Source organism: Thermobia domestica, chromosome 10, assembly GCF_964235325.1.
Source record: "Thermobia domestica chromosome 10, izTheDome1.hap1.1, whole genome shotgun sequence".
In the NCBI taxonomy this organism is placed as follows: Eukaryota; Metazoa; Arthropoda; class Insecta; order Zygentoma; family Lepismatidae; genus Thermobia; species Thermobia domestica.
The window spans coordinates 53813045-53825819 of record NC_137463.1 but is presented as its reverse complement, the minus strand read 5'-3'; the positions used below and the strand labels follow the sequence as shown (position 1 = coordinate 53825819).

General features: G+C 34.1%; 1 protein-coding gene across 1 annotated transcript in view; it reads right to left on the bottom strand.

Moving 5' to 3' along the window:
• LOC145662479 (uncharacterized) overlaps positions 1-12775 on the bottom strand; it is a 713631-nt gene that overhangs the window by 618237 nt on the left and 82619 nt on the right. The window lies entirely within an intron of this gene.

Here is a 12775-nt window from a genome sequence, read left to right as displayed (position 1 = left end):
GAAGGCGAGAGCGTTTAGGGACTACGCTATTCAGACTACAGTTTCAATTTTTATTCTTTATTATTGATCCATTGGCACTGAGGAAAAGTGAAGATGAGATCCAATAATTAATATACAGCATAATCGGAGTGAAATTATAGGCACAAATGAACAGATACTCAAAACAATTTTTTTAAAAAAAGAAGTGGAGAGGAAAATAAATATAACGGAATATTAACGACCGTTAGAATGTGAGGCGAGGAAGACAAAAAAGAAACATTTTATATATACAAGGAAAACCACACACGATTTAATAATACTGTTGTCAGTTTATATTTGAAGAAGAGGGGGGATGATTGAAATAAAACTGTTGTCACTCATTCGGGTAAATTCCAATAGTAAATTCCTTTTCAAAAAGGTTGTTATTTTATTACACATCATTTTCTTTTTTCCTCAATCTCATAGCGTCTCTGATGAAACACAAATATATTAAAATAAATATTTATACAAAAGGTTGCTTTTAGCAGAAAACAGACGAAAAAGAAGCAATAAATTGCAAAATGGATTACGCAACGTATAGGCTTGAATTCTGTATAGAATATTGTATCATACACTATATATATATATATATATATATATATATATATATATATATATATATATATATATATATATATATATATATATATATATATTAGTTCGATTTAAATTTGAGCTTGTATTTGTATATTTATACAAGAGACTGTCAGGTCAAATTACAAATCTGGTTCAGATAGAACCTCTTTATATATATGCAATGAAATCGGTATTTACATTAACCATCAAGCAGCGTTATTTTTCAAGTAGTTTGGGTTACCAAAAACTATTTTACGTACAGGGTGTATGGAAAGTCTTGGGCCATAGGACAATTTTGTTATCAGTAAAGATAGGAAAAATGGAGTTAGATGGAAACTGTTGGAAATACATGGTGTTCAATTTAAAACGGTGGATTTTTTTCAATAGCATCAGTCGTTTGGGGCTCCACATTGATAAGAGTTCCTATATTAAATATAAATACAACGTTATCAATTCAGAAGGCTCTTCCCGTACTAACAAACACAGCATTGTTGAAAACTGATTCAAAGTGTTCTAGGTACACTCGTACAAACAGGTGCACGTTCCCAGTGTCATTTTTGCGGTACTTTAATATTCCGTTCGAACAGTCTTCCAAACTGGAAAACGTTGTTTCATTAACATAGGATAATTTGTAGTCATATAGGATTTTTAAGCCTTAATGCAATATATTGCCTTCCCTATAATAGGTGAATGTATGATAATTTTAGAACGCACACACCTTGTTTTTAGCAGTTTTTGAAAGTGCAAATGAAGTATAGATATGAATTAAATAATTTTAAAACAAACGCACACAGACTTTTAACAGTCATTCCCGCTAAAATGAATCAATAACGATTTGTGAATTGACAAATGGCAATCCGGGATCCTTGTTTAAATTCAGTTACGTTCATGAGAGTGTAGAATGGCAATCCTGGATCCTTGTTTAAATTTAATTACGTTCATGAGAGTGTGAAATGGCAATCCTGGATCCCTGTTTAAATTCAATTACGTTCATGAGAGTGTGGAATGGCAATCCTGGATCCTTGTTTAAATTCAATTACGTTCATGAGAGTGTGGAATGGCAACCCTGGATCCTTGTTTAAATTCAATTACGTTCACCAGAGTGTGGAATGGCAATCCTGGATCCTTGTTTAAATTCAGTTACGTTCATGAGAGTGTGGAATGGCAATCCTGGATCCTTGTTTAAATTCAATTACGTTCATGAGAGTGTGGAAATATTGCTTTTGTTCATAGTGATAATAAGGATCTTTAAAAAATAGTGAGGACGGTGACGCTTATTTGGATGTCGAAACTGAAGATTACTAGATAAGTTTATTTTATATTATTGCTATTACTAGTAGTATTACATTCGTTTCTATCGCGTGCATAACGACTATACGTTATTTTTCTCGTAATATATGGTAATTTTAAAGACTAAAACCAATAATTTCATTTTCTGATGTTGGCAACTCCGATAGGGCATTGGCAGATCAGGGTGGGCGAGTGGACCCTAGAAGAAAAACTTTCTTATTTTATATATAAACAAAACCCATCCCAGAGTTTGGAACTCTTAAAAGTAGCTCTAAGTAGCAGTATTACAACCCACAGTCCCCCTCCAGAAGTCCGTCCTAGATCCGCCCCTGATCGATGTGGGGCCCAAATAGCTGATGTGATTGAGAAAAAAAATAATTGTTTTTAGATTAATAACCACATATTTCTAATAACTTTTGTCACCTTCCATTTTTCCACCTTTTACTCATAATGGAATGCGACTATGGCCCGGGACTGTTGATACACTTGGAATTTAGTGTCTGTCCGTGTTTCCGTCCAACTGTCTGGCAGAAAAAAGCAAGGTGTCTCCGTCCGTCCGGAAACCAGAAAAATATCATGTACTATGTGATAGATACATCCCCGTCAATTTTGGTTAGCTTATAGGGGATTAAAGTTAGGAATTGGGTTAGTTGAAAAAGATGATATCCATACCGGAAGTGTTACAAACCGACCATTTCCGGTTTGAACCAACCATTTCCGGTTAATAGACAAAAATGATAAAAAAGATGGCTAGAAGTACGAGTCGTCGATTATGCGTCCAAAGAATACAGTTCATCTCCATCATTAGCTATTTCTACTAAAGCCAAAAGTGATAGAAATATCCTACAACTTCCGGTTTTAAAGGTTTATCTACATAAAGCTAAATGATAAAAGATAAAGAGAAACTGTTTGAAATCAATTTAGCGTTCTAGAAATAGATACTATCTTCTCGCTTAACTTCTATTCAAACCGAAAGTGGTAGAAATCAACTACTTCCGGTTTTAACATTAATTGCTATAGAATAGAACATGGCAATAGATAGCGAGAAGCAAATCTCTGCAGTGAATTAAGGGGCCCCAAGAAAAATATTCTTCTACGTTACATAGACACTACATATAGGTAATAACGATAATAGAATTGAATTTTTGGGATCAATTTAGCTTTCTTAGAATATGTACAACCTTCTTTCTTAACCCCTGGCAAACTGGAAGTGGCAGAATCAACCACTTCCGATTTTAATTTTGATCACCATAGAATAAAAACCGTAATAGATTGCAAGAAGGGGTTTTCTGTAATCAATTAAGTATCGCAAAAATATATTCCATCTCTAGTCTTTCCACTCTAGTCTTTCTACTAAAATCAAAAATTGAAGAAATCAACCACTTTTTGTTTTAACGTTAATTGTTATATAGTAGCTACGAACGGTCGGCAGTCAATTAAAAGTCCAAACAATATGTTAAACCTCCAGTCTAATCTTTCTATTAATACCGGAAGTGTCAGAAACTAACTACTTCCGGTTTTAACGGTGATCGTTATAGAGTACAAATGGTGTTTGATATTGAGAAGAGATTTCTTCAGTCAATTAAAAGACCAAAGACTATGTTAAATCTCCACTCTAATCTCCCTATTAAAACCGGAAGTGGCGAAAAACCTACCACATCCGATTTTAACAGTGATCGTTATAGAGTAAAAACGGTAATGGATAACCAGATCAATTAAGCATCTGTAATCAATTAATCGTTCTCAAAATATATTCCATCTCCACTTTAACGTGCCTACTAAAACTGGAAGTGACAGAAATCTACTACCACTTCCGGTTTCAATATTAATTGAGAAAATATCACGTTATACAAACCAAATTCCTTTTCGTGGTGTACGCGAGACATTGCTACTTGTTTTACTTTATCTGAAAAATTATATCGAAGTCTTCTGCAAAGTACAGTGTCAAAAGAGGGAACTCCATAAACTTGGTTAAGTGGTTAAGCTAAGCTACTATCTTCGGCAATGGATAGGATCATACAAAAATACGTAAAAGAAAGAAAAAGTATGTATATTCAATGTTACTTCTGCCAGCATTACTTTAAATAAACTTGAGATCAATAGATGGCGTGACCCTGTAATTCTGTCTTTCGTGCCTTGAAGTTTTATCACGTTAAGTCATGACAGCATTTACTTTTGCTAGTCTTCTTAGTATATTCAATTCAAGCAAAATCCAGTAAAAAAAATCTACAAAAGGAACTACTTTTAAATTACTACACCGTTTATATGAGTAGAGAAACGCAAACATAACACACATTATTTCTTTCAAAAAATTAGAAAGCAGATCTGAAAATAGTGTATTAACTTGACATTCAGACATTGCAAGATACCCTTTTGGTCTATAGAACATTATAATTGACGGATAATCTAAAAATTTTAAATAGAACATGTGGTACTACAGCGTTTCTCCCAAAATATTAGCAAGTTTGGTAGCTTCTTTTTTTTTTTTTTTTTTTTTTTTTTTTTTGCCTGAAAGACACATTAGAGGTTACTTATTTACACTAATAAAATATCTGTATACCTTTTTAGACTCCAGCTAATACTGATGTACAGGGGCGTATTTACGATTTTGTTTCGGGAGGGGGGGGCTTTGCCTGAAAATGTGAAAATTCTGCAAGATATTTCATATACTTTACTATAGAAAGTAAGATTTCGGGGGGGGGAGGTCTTAAGCCCGGAAGCCCCCCCCCCTAAATACGCCACTGCTGAAGTACATTTTAGGGTAAAGATTATTCTAGTAGTTGGGCTTTTATTGCGAGCAATCTGAGAAATTATGCTAGGATCAGGGACTTTCAAAGGCTCATAAGGTGGCTAGTGTGGTGGATTAATTCCGAATAGCTAAGTAATGTGTTTCGAGTAACGAGATGCAGTATCAGATAAACGACCTTGTAACAAGAAAATTCAGGTTTCGATCCCCAGTTCAGACCTTCTGAAGTATTCTCCGCTTTCTTGCTGTTACGTCAATAGTCTTGTAATACGATTTTAGAGTACATAATGCATATTTAAATTTCTATTATATACAGGGTAAGTCAAAAATTATCCGCAAATTTAACCAACTCTTTTTACATTGTTCATACTGACCTCAAATTATCCGCAAATTTAACACAACTCTTTTTTACATTGTTCATATTGACCTCAAATTATCCTCTAATTTAACACAACTCTTTTTACATTGTTCATACTGACCTCAAATTATCCGCAAATTTAACACAATTCTTTTTACATTGTTCATACTGACCTCAAATTATCCGCAAATTTAACACAACTCTTTTTACATTGTTCATACTGACCTCAAATTATCCGCAAATTTAACACAACTCTTTGTACATTGTTCATACTGACCTCAAATTATCCGCAAATTTAACACAACTCTTTTTACATTGTTCATACTGACCTCAAATTATCCGCAAATTTAACACAACTCTTTTTACATTGTTCATACTGGCCTCAAATTATCCGCAAATTTAACACAACTCTTTTTACATTGTTCATACTGATCTCTGTCGTCATTCATTTTATTGTTATGCTGTTGTGGTCATGCTATGAAAGTTTGATGCTATTTCTTCCATTTGTTCTTATTTTTCTGGAGATAGGTCATGGCTGCTCCAGTAGAAGTTTGCACCAAAGAGGAATAACGAACTGTGATGCGGTTTTATGTCGGAAGGTGTATCAGGGGTGTATTCGGCTCTGTAGGAAAAGGTCGTCTGGTATCAGACACTGGGCGGTATCGGACAAAAGCAGTTTTCGTTATTTCCTGCTTAAGACAGCACTTGTCAAGTATCAGTGGGTTGATCGGAATGAACTAGCCAAGCCCACGCCATAGTGGATTTATCCGATGAACGGTGTGTCTCGTGCCTCAAGGTTTTTGTAGTTTTGCGAATGATCAAGTGCACGGAGATAGATTTGTGTGGCTGTAACTTATTACAAAATAAGTGCATTGATATATTATTGCTATCACAATATTTATTAGGGTGTATATATATATCATAATTTAGTCGTATAGTTACATGCATATTGTTTCGACAGCCATTCATAAGTTGCAAGTCGTTTGGCTGGTATCGGACAAAGTGGAATCGGGTGGTATCGGACATTATATTGGTAAATAAACTTGACGTTTTATAATGTTTGCTGGCTTTTTCAGGAAACCATGGAGAAAATACATGGCGAACAGAATCATGATGACCAAGTGCGAACCGGATGCGAAATTCCTACTGCGTAGTAATTACAAAAGCAGCGATACGAATATATTTTTTCACAACAAACTCACGATGCTCACCGCGCCACGACATTGCGACTACTGAAAATGGCACTATACCGCTATCGATCGACATCCCCTCCACCACCGTATCAGTGCCATAACTCACACAGCATTCTCTCCAAATACGAGAGGTCTTTTTGTCTGCTCCTGTATATTTTTGGTACGAAATTTCAGCGTTTTTTATCTATTAGTTTACAACTTATAAGGGTGTACCAACATAAATGATCCACCCTGTATATTGAATTCGCTGGTTCAGTTCTTTGCAATATTTTTTTTCCTATTCGTTTCCTTTAGATATATTTGGATAAGCGCATAACTACAATCGAAATTCAATATTTTCCATCAAAATTATAATTGCCTTAACACGAAATGTTATATTACTTAATTAAAATGAATTACGTAAAATAGATTTGTCTACTTTTGCCTTTTTTTGTTTAAAATACCATGTTTTTCCGCTTCGGAGGTAAAATATGGTTGTAAATGTCAGAGGTCTCAGGCAAATATTCATATTATCTATGTCTCTGCAGCATTCGTTAGAGATTGTAGCAACTCAGAGAAAGCTACTGAAAATGAATAACGAAATAAAATGAAGGAAATATCATCAAAATTAATTACATTCTATTTGCTGTTGTAACGTTTAACACATCAAGAGCTCTTAACTCCTTCATATTCTATTTATGAAACGAAATAGGAAAAGGAAAATGTTTTATATTTTATCTCTGAAAACACTTGTGAACTGAAAATAAACTAACTTCAACTTTAATTCACTTAGTTTTTCTTTCTTTCTTTCTTTCTTTATGTCTTCTTCCAGCTTCTTTCATTGTCAATTGCGATTGAGAAATTGAAGAGGAAAAACAAGCGTAATAAGATGACAAGCTAAAATCACTTTGTACGAGAGACAAGATACATACTTGACGTTAAGGCTTAGCTTGCTTTGTAAAATTAAAGAACTGACAGGGACAAAGAATCTCATGAGAAACAATCTACAGGAAAGAAATTTTATCAAAACCTAGGTTCTACCTATATAAAAAGACGTGTCTTTTCAGATTTCTAAATTACGCTTTGCGTAACAACAAAGATGTCTGTCGACGAGTATCAAAGCATACACGGAAATAGATAGAGAGAAATGTCATTTTGATACGGATTCAGTTCCCTACTGAAATAGATAGAGAGAAATGGTCTTTTGATATGGATTCAGCGCTCCATGGAAATAGATAGGGAGAAACGAACTTTTGATATGGGTTCAGCACTCCACGGAAATAGATAGAAAGAAATGACATTTTGATACGGAATCAGCGCTCCATGGAAATAGATAGAGAGAAACGAACTTTTGATATGGATTCAGCGCTACATTGAAATAGATAGAGAGAAACGAACTTTTGATATGGATTCAGCACTCCACGGAAATAGATAGAAAGAAATGACATTTTGATACGGAATCAGCGCCCCACGGAAATAGATAGAGAGAAATGAACTTTTGATACGGAATCAGCGCCCCACGGAAATAGACAGAGAGAAATGACCTTTTAATATGGATTCAGTGCCCCAAAAATAAGTTTCATCTCGATGTTTAACCCTTATTCAAACTGGAAGTGGCGAAAATATACGATTTCCGGTTTTGCCGACCGACATAGTTAGAAAGCGGTAATAGATAGCAAGAAGAAAGTTCTCTGATATGGGTTCATTTAACATTGTAATCATCAAAGAATCAGGCCAGACACAGATAGTAAGGTGAAAATTATTAGAATCAACTTCATTTACCAGTTCTCGGCTTGGTCCAAGGACGAAGCCATGGGGTTCCACTAGGTCCGGATAACCCCTCAAAAACCGTCCTAACTCCACAAACATTTGTACACTTTCTCAATAAAACTATACCGTACTTGTTTAACAGAGAAAGAATAGATGTAGCATAAAAATATGATATTACTCTTCATCTATATTCTTTCTCTTATAAAAAACAATCTTGTTCTATCATTTTTTAAAGTGAAAATATAGATGGAAGTATTTTACAATTACTTATCATCTTTTAGGGTGCAAAATTAGGATGCATCTTTTAGGAAACTTTGAAGTCTTAACATTTTTGCCTAAAACCACTTGAAGGGGGTGAAATCAGGGTCTACAGTAGCAACATTTTTGGTCATGTGTGGGAAGAGAAATGTGTGGGAAGAGGAAACAACTGACGTAGAGGTCTGAATTTGTGCGTGCATGTAGTCCAGGATCATAAGTTAATACACAAAAATTTACAGACCTGTAGCTGTTCCCAAAGTTCTGAAAAAAATTGGTAAAATTGAGGAATTATGCCAATTTGGCATGTTTCACTGTCCAATATCTCCTATGGGCCTGGGTGAAAATATCTGAAATTTTGGGAATAGTTAGTCCTTTAGTATACCATAACACACAACAAAGCGCGTTTTGTGTTTTTGAGCAGAAGGTGGTCAAAGTATTAAGTAATGACGTCATATTTTAGGAGGTGTTTTGTTCATAAATTCAACTGGAAATTTGTTGTTGTGAAGTAAAATAAAGTAGGATGAATGGTTAGTCCAGTCAAGGCTCTCAAGCTCGTTTCTTTCCTCTAGTTGTAACGCTGTCTTATCACGTTCATAGCAGCGGGTGAAGAATGCCGCTATCAGGAGAAGGCGAGGAAAGTCAAAATGCACATTTGACAAAAAAAAGTCCGTAAGTACGAATTGTTCTTGCTGTTTGCTATATCAATGATATTCAATCATGTTTATTCTTGTTTTATCTGTCAATTTATGCAGGAAAATGTTGTCCTTTCGTTTGATCTACATTCCGCAGTCAGTGTTCACAGCGAGTAAGTGTTCACGTAACTCAACGTAAACGCCTAAAATTGAAAAAAAAAAAAAAAAAACGCAAAATGGCAGCAGCCATTGTGTCGCCCTGGGATGTTGGAAAAAATAATTAATTGAGGTTTCGATTTACCCTGATATAGGATAAACATTCATGAAAAAAATAGATTTTTTGGAGATGGTCAAGCGGCACATGCTTAATCACTTAGAATGGATTGACTCAGTAAAAACTACTGTGCATGACCGTGGCCAATTGACAGAATTAACAATATCTAGAAATGTTACTAGATGTCAAACAGTGAAGCAATTCACTAATGCGAACACTATTCCTGTGAAATGGTAAAAATCTACTATCAATTCTAGTTTCAATATTGATCTCCATTGATATCCATATATGCAAAACAATAAGATATAGCAAAAAAATGTCTTTCGGATATGGATTCAGTTATATCTAACATTTCTGGCTTCAACACTGATCATCAAAGAAAAAAACGATAATAACGAAAAGCGGGTCTACGACAAATAAACTGTCCGAAAATTCGTGTAAAGATTTCATTTTTCTGTTGGGTAGAAAAGTGAAACTTGGTGTATTATAGGCGAAGATTCAAAAGTTCTGTATGACAGTAAAGCAGTGTCAAGAGTTGCAAGGATTACTAGGTTACAGAGTAAAAGGTCAAAATATGATTTCTTTCTTCATGGAATTTCAATTTAAATACTAGTTTGACAGAAAACTTTTCGAAATTACTTTAACCGCAAAAAATTGGATATTTACGTAACTTCTAGTGTTAAAAAATGTGATAATGAGGAGTATGTGTAACTGTGACCTTTGACCTCTAGCAGGTCGCCCGTGACTTTTATTGTAACAACAGTCATTTCAACAAGTTCCCGCAACAAACCGATTCAACCGAATAAAGTGCAATTCATCATACAGATAAAGGATCTACCTAGGTCTAAGTGAAGTAGTTAGGTCATACATCTTAAGAAAGGTCTATGATCACGAAGCTTATATGTCCTATTTCAAGTATTAAAAAACACTAACATCTACGAACGGAGCAATAAGTTCATTATATATGAATATTGAGGTAAAAAATTTCCCATTAAATGAACTCAAAACTGTCACACCTGACCAGGTCACCTGTGACATTGGTTAGAATTACACTAAATTCAACAGCTCAGCATATAAAAATAATTCAATCTAGAGTCATGTATTTCAACATAGAGATAAATGACCAATCCACAGTTTAGTGTGAACCTAAGGATAAAGTCACTAGTGACAGAAGAAGTCATAAGTCACGAAAATTTATGCGTCCCATGAAAAAATACCAACATACTCAACTGATGGAAAAATAAATTGGTTAAGTGTGACGATTGAATCAAAAAATAAAAATCCATTAATTGAATTATATATGGTAACTTCTGACCTCTTATATTTATATTCCTGCTTGGTGACCTATGACGTCTGTCACTAATGACTTTACTCTAAGGTTTACACTAAACTGTGGATTGGTCGTTTATCTCAATGTTGAATCGTTCTAGATTTAATTAAAGAATTAGGCATACGTTTTGTTGCATTATGTTTTATTTATTTTAAAAGTGTATGTACAGCGTAAATCATTTTGTTTGCATTTGAGCTAGAATTAGTAAAATTTATTTTATAAATGCGTACAGTTTACTTTAAATTCTTGAACTTTCTTTTCCTGGAATAAATTTTTAAAACGTATGTTAGAGTAATAATAAACATTTATAAACTTCTGACTTGTACTAAAACGTTAGGAAATACGAAAACGAGCAGGTCTTGGTATAAGAAGTATCTTTTTGGTAGTAAGGGTGGGGACAGGAAGTGAGAATGATAGAACTCCTCGTTCAACAATTAAGCTCCAAGGTGAAGGGAGATGGTGCTTATAATGAACGAAATATTGAATAAAGAAAGTGGAAGATAATGGTTAATTCCTGTTTCGCAGAATGCCTTATCAATATGCAACATTGCTACGTTTACTCATTCCTGTTTCGCAGAATCACATGAATAGTTTCGGTAGCACCTCCATATTAGAAATATTTGGCGAAAGGAAAAAAAACACCAACATAAATCTAAAAAAGTTGCGGCTCGCAACAGAGAATTGTCATACAAATTAGAAACTTAAATAGAAAAATCATTTGCATTGAACAATACGACATGAACCTTAATAAATTTAGTATGCAGGTGCGACACCTTGTCTTCATTGGGTTGTAATTTCAACTATCCAAATGAATGCAATGAGATACTGCATTAAAGTACGAAATAAGACCAACCTCGCCACACCTAAGCCTACTCTTAACTGCTCTTGCTTCAGAAGTAGTAAAATGAATATATATGGAGTTATAGGGTTTCCACAAACTTCTGTAAAGAATAAAATCTCTCATTCTGCGAAACAGGAACACATACACACATCGGATCATTTTTCTGTTCTTCGAAACATGACAACATTGAGCGTGAAAAACAAGTTTGAAACGCTTTCTGCGAAACATGATTCTGCGAAACAGGAACACACGGAAGATAACAGAAAAATCTTGAAAAAACCAGCATACACAGTGTTTGTCCACCAGCAAAACAAATTTGGTGCGAATTTGGATAGAACAAGGAACTATACGCACCGGAAATAATTGTTTTCGGACTAAGCTACCGTGGTTCCTAGCTACATTTCGTTTTATATGTGTAAATATTTATCGTGGCATAAAATGATGATAGTATTCTTTTTTTGTTAAATCAGCGTAGGAAGAATGGAAATAATGCAGCTTCCCTTTTCCTGTTATTCTGCCAGGCTGACGAACAAAAATGGCCATCGATAAAAGCATTAGTCATTTCTTTCTTTGATTCTCTTTCTTTTCATACATTTTTCTTCTCTAACGTTTATAACAACGTCGAAACTTAGAAAGATTTCTTTATATATATTTTAAAAAAAGAAATAAAGGAGCTGGTGTAACTGAGTGAGTGGGTGGTTATGTACTAAGAAGAATATCTGACTTTTTTGAGAAAGGTTTGTGTCTAAAGTTTCGCATACTTTTCTCCCGTTCAGCTCCCTTTTCATATCTTCGCTTTATTTCTTCAAACCAAAATGGTGTATGTATACTTTTATACTTCTTTCGTTAAAAAGAACTTTTTTTGTGTGTGTGTTATTTTTCCGCGAGTGGGGAATTGAGTCTTTCTTGGCTTTTTTTCCTGTATATGATCTGATGGATGAATGTAAAGAAAAGCGATAACTTGTAAAAAAGTGAAGTTCCTTCGCAGTCTCATATTTTTGCTTAAAACGTCGACATGAAAAGCAAACAAATTATCTGTTCTTTTTACAACCATGAAATGAATATGTAAAAAGAAACACTTATTTCCGAGGTGGAGTATTCGACGAAGAAACAAGACTTTGAACTTGGTCAAATTCTGTAATGTTCTTAGTATTAAAAAAAAAAAAAAAGAGTCTATAGATGAGACATTAGCAAATGTTATATCTCGATGAAATGAACAAACTGCAATAGATCCGAATAAACTTTTGTCATTTTTGTACTTACTATTTAAAACGCATTGATAGTAAAAATAAAGTTTAATAATTTATGTAAATTGGGCTTTCATTTTAGCAGCTGTTAGATATCCTTACAAATGCTAAAAACGAAATTTTACTTAAAATAAAAAAAAATAATGTTTATTATACTTTTCCAACAGCAATATGACTTATCGTAAATCTGTCAAAATTGAAATTCAGAAGGTATATTCTACCTTTGTCGTCGAACATTTGCAGTGCCGTGCCTTTGCATGCCG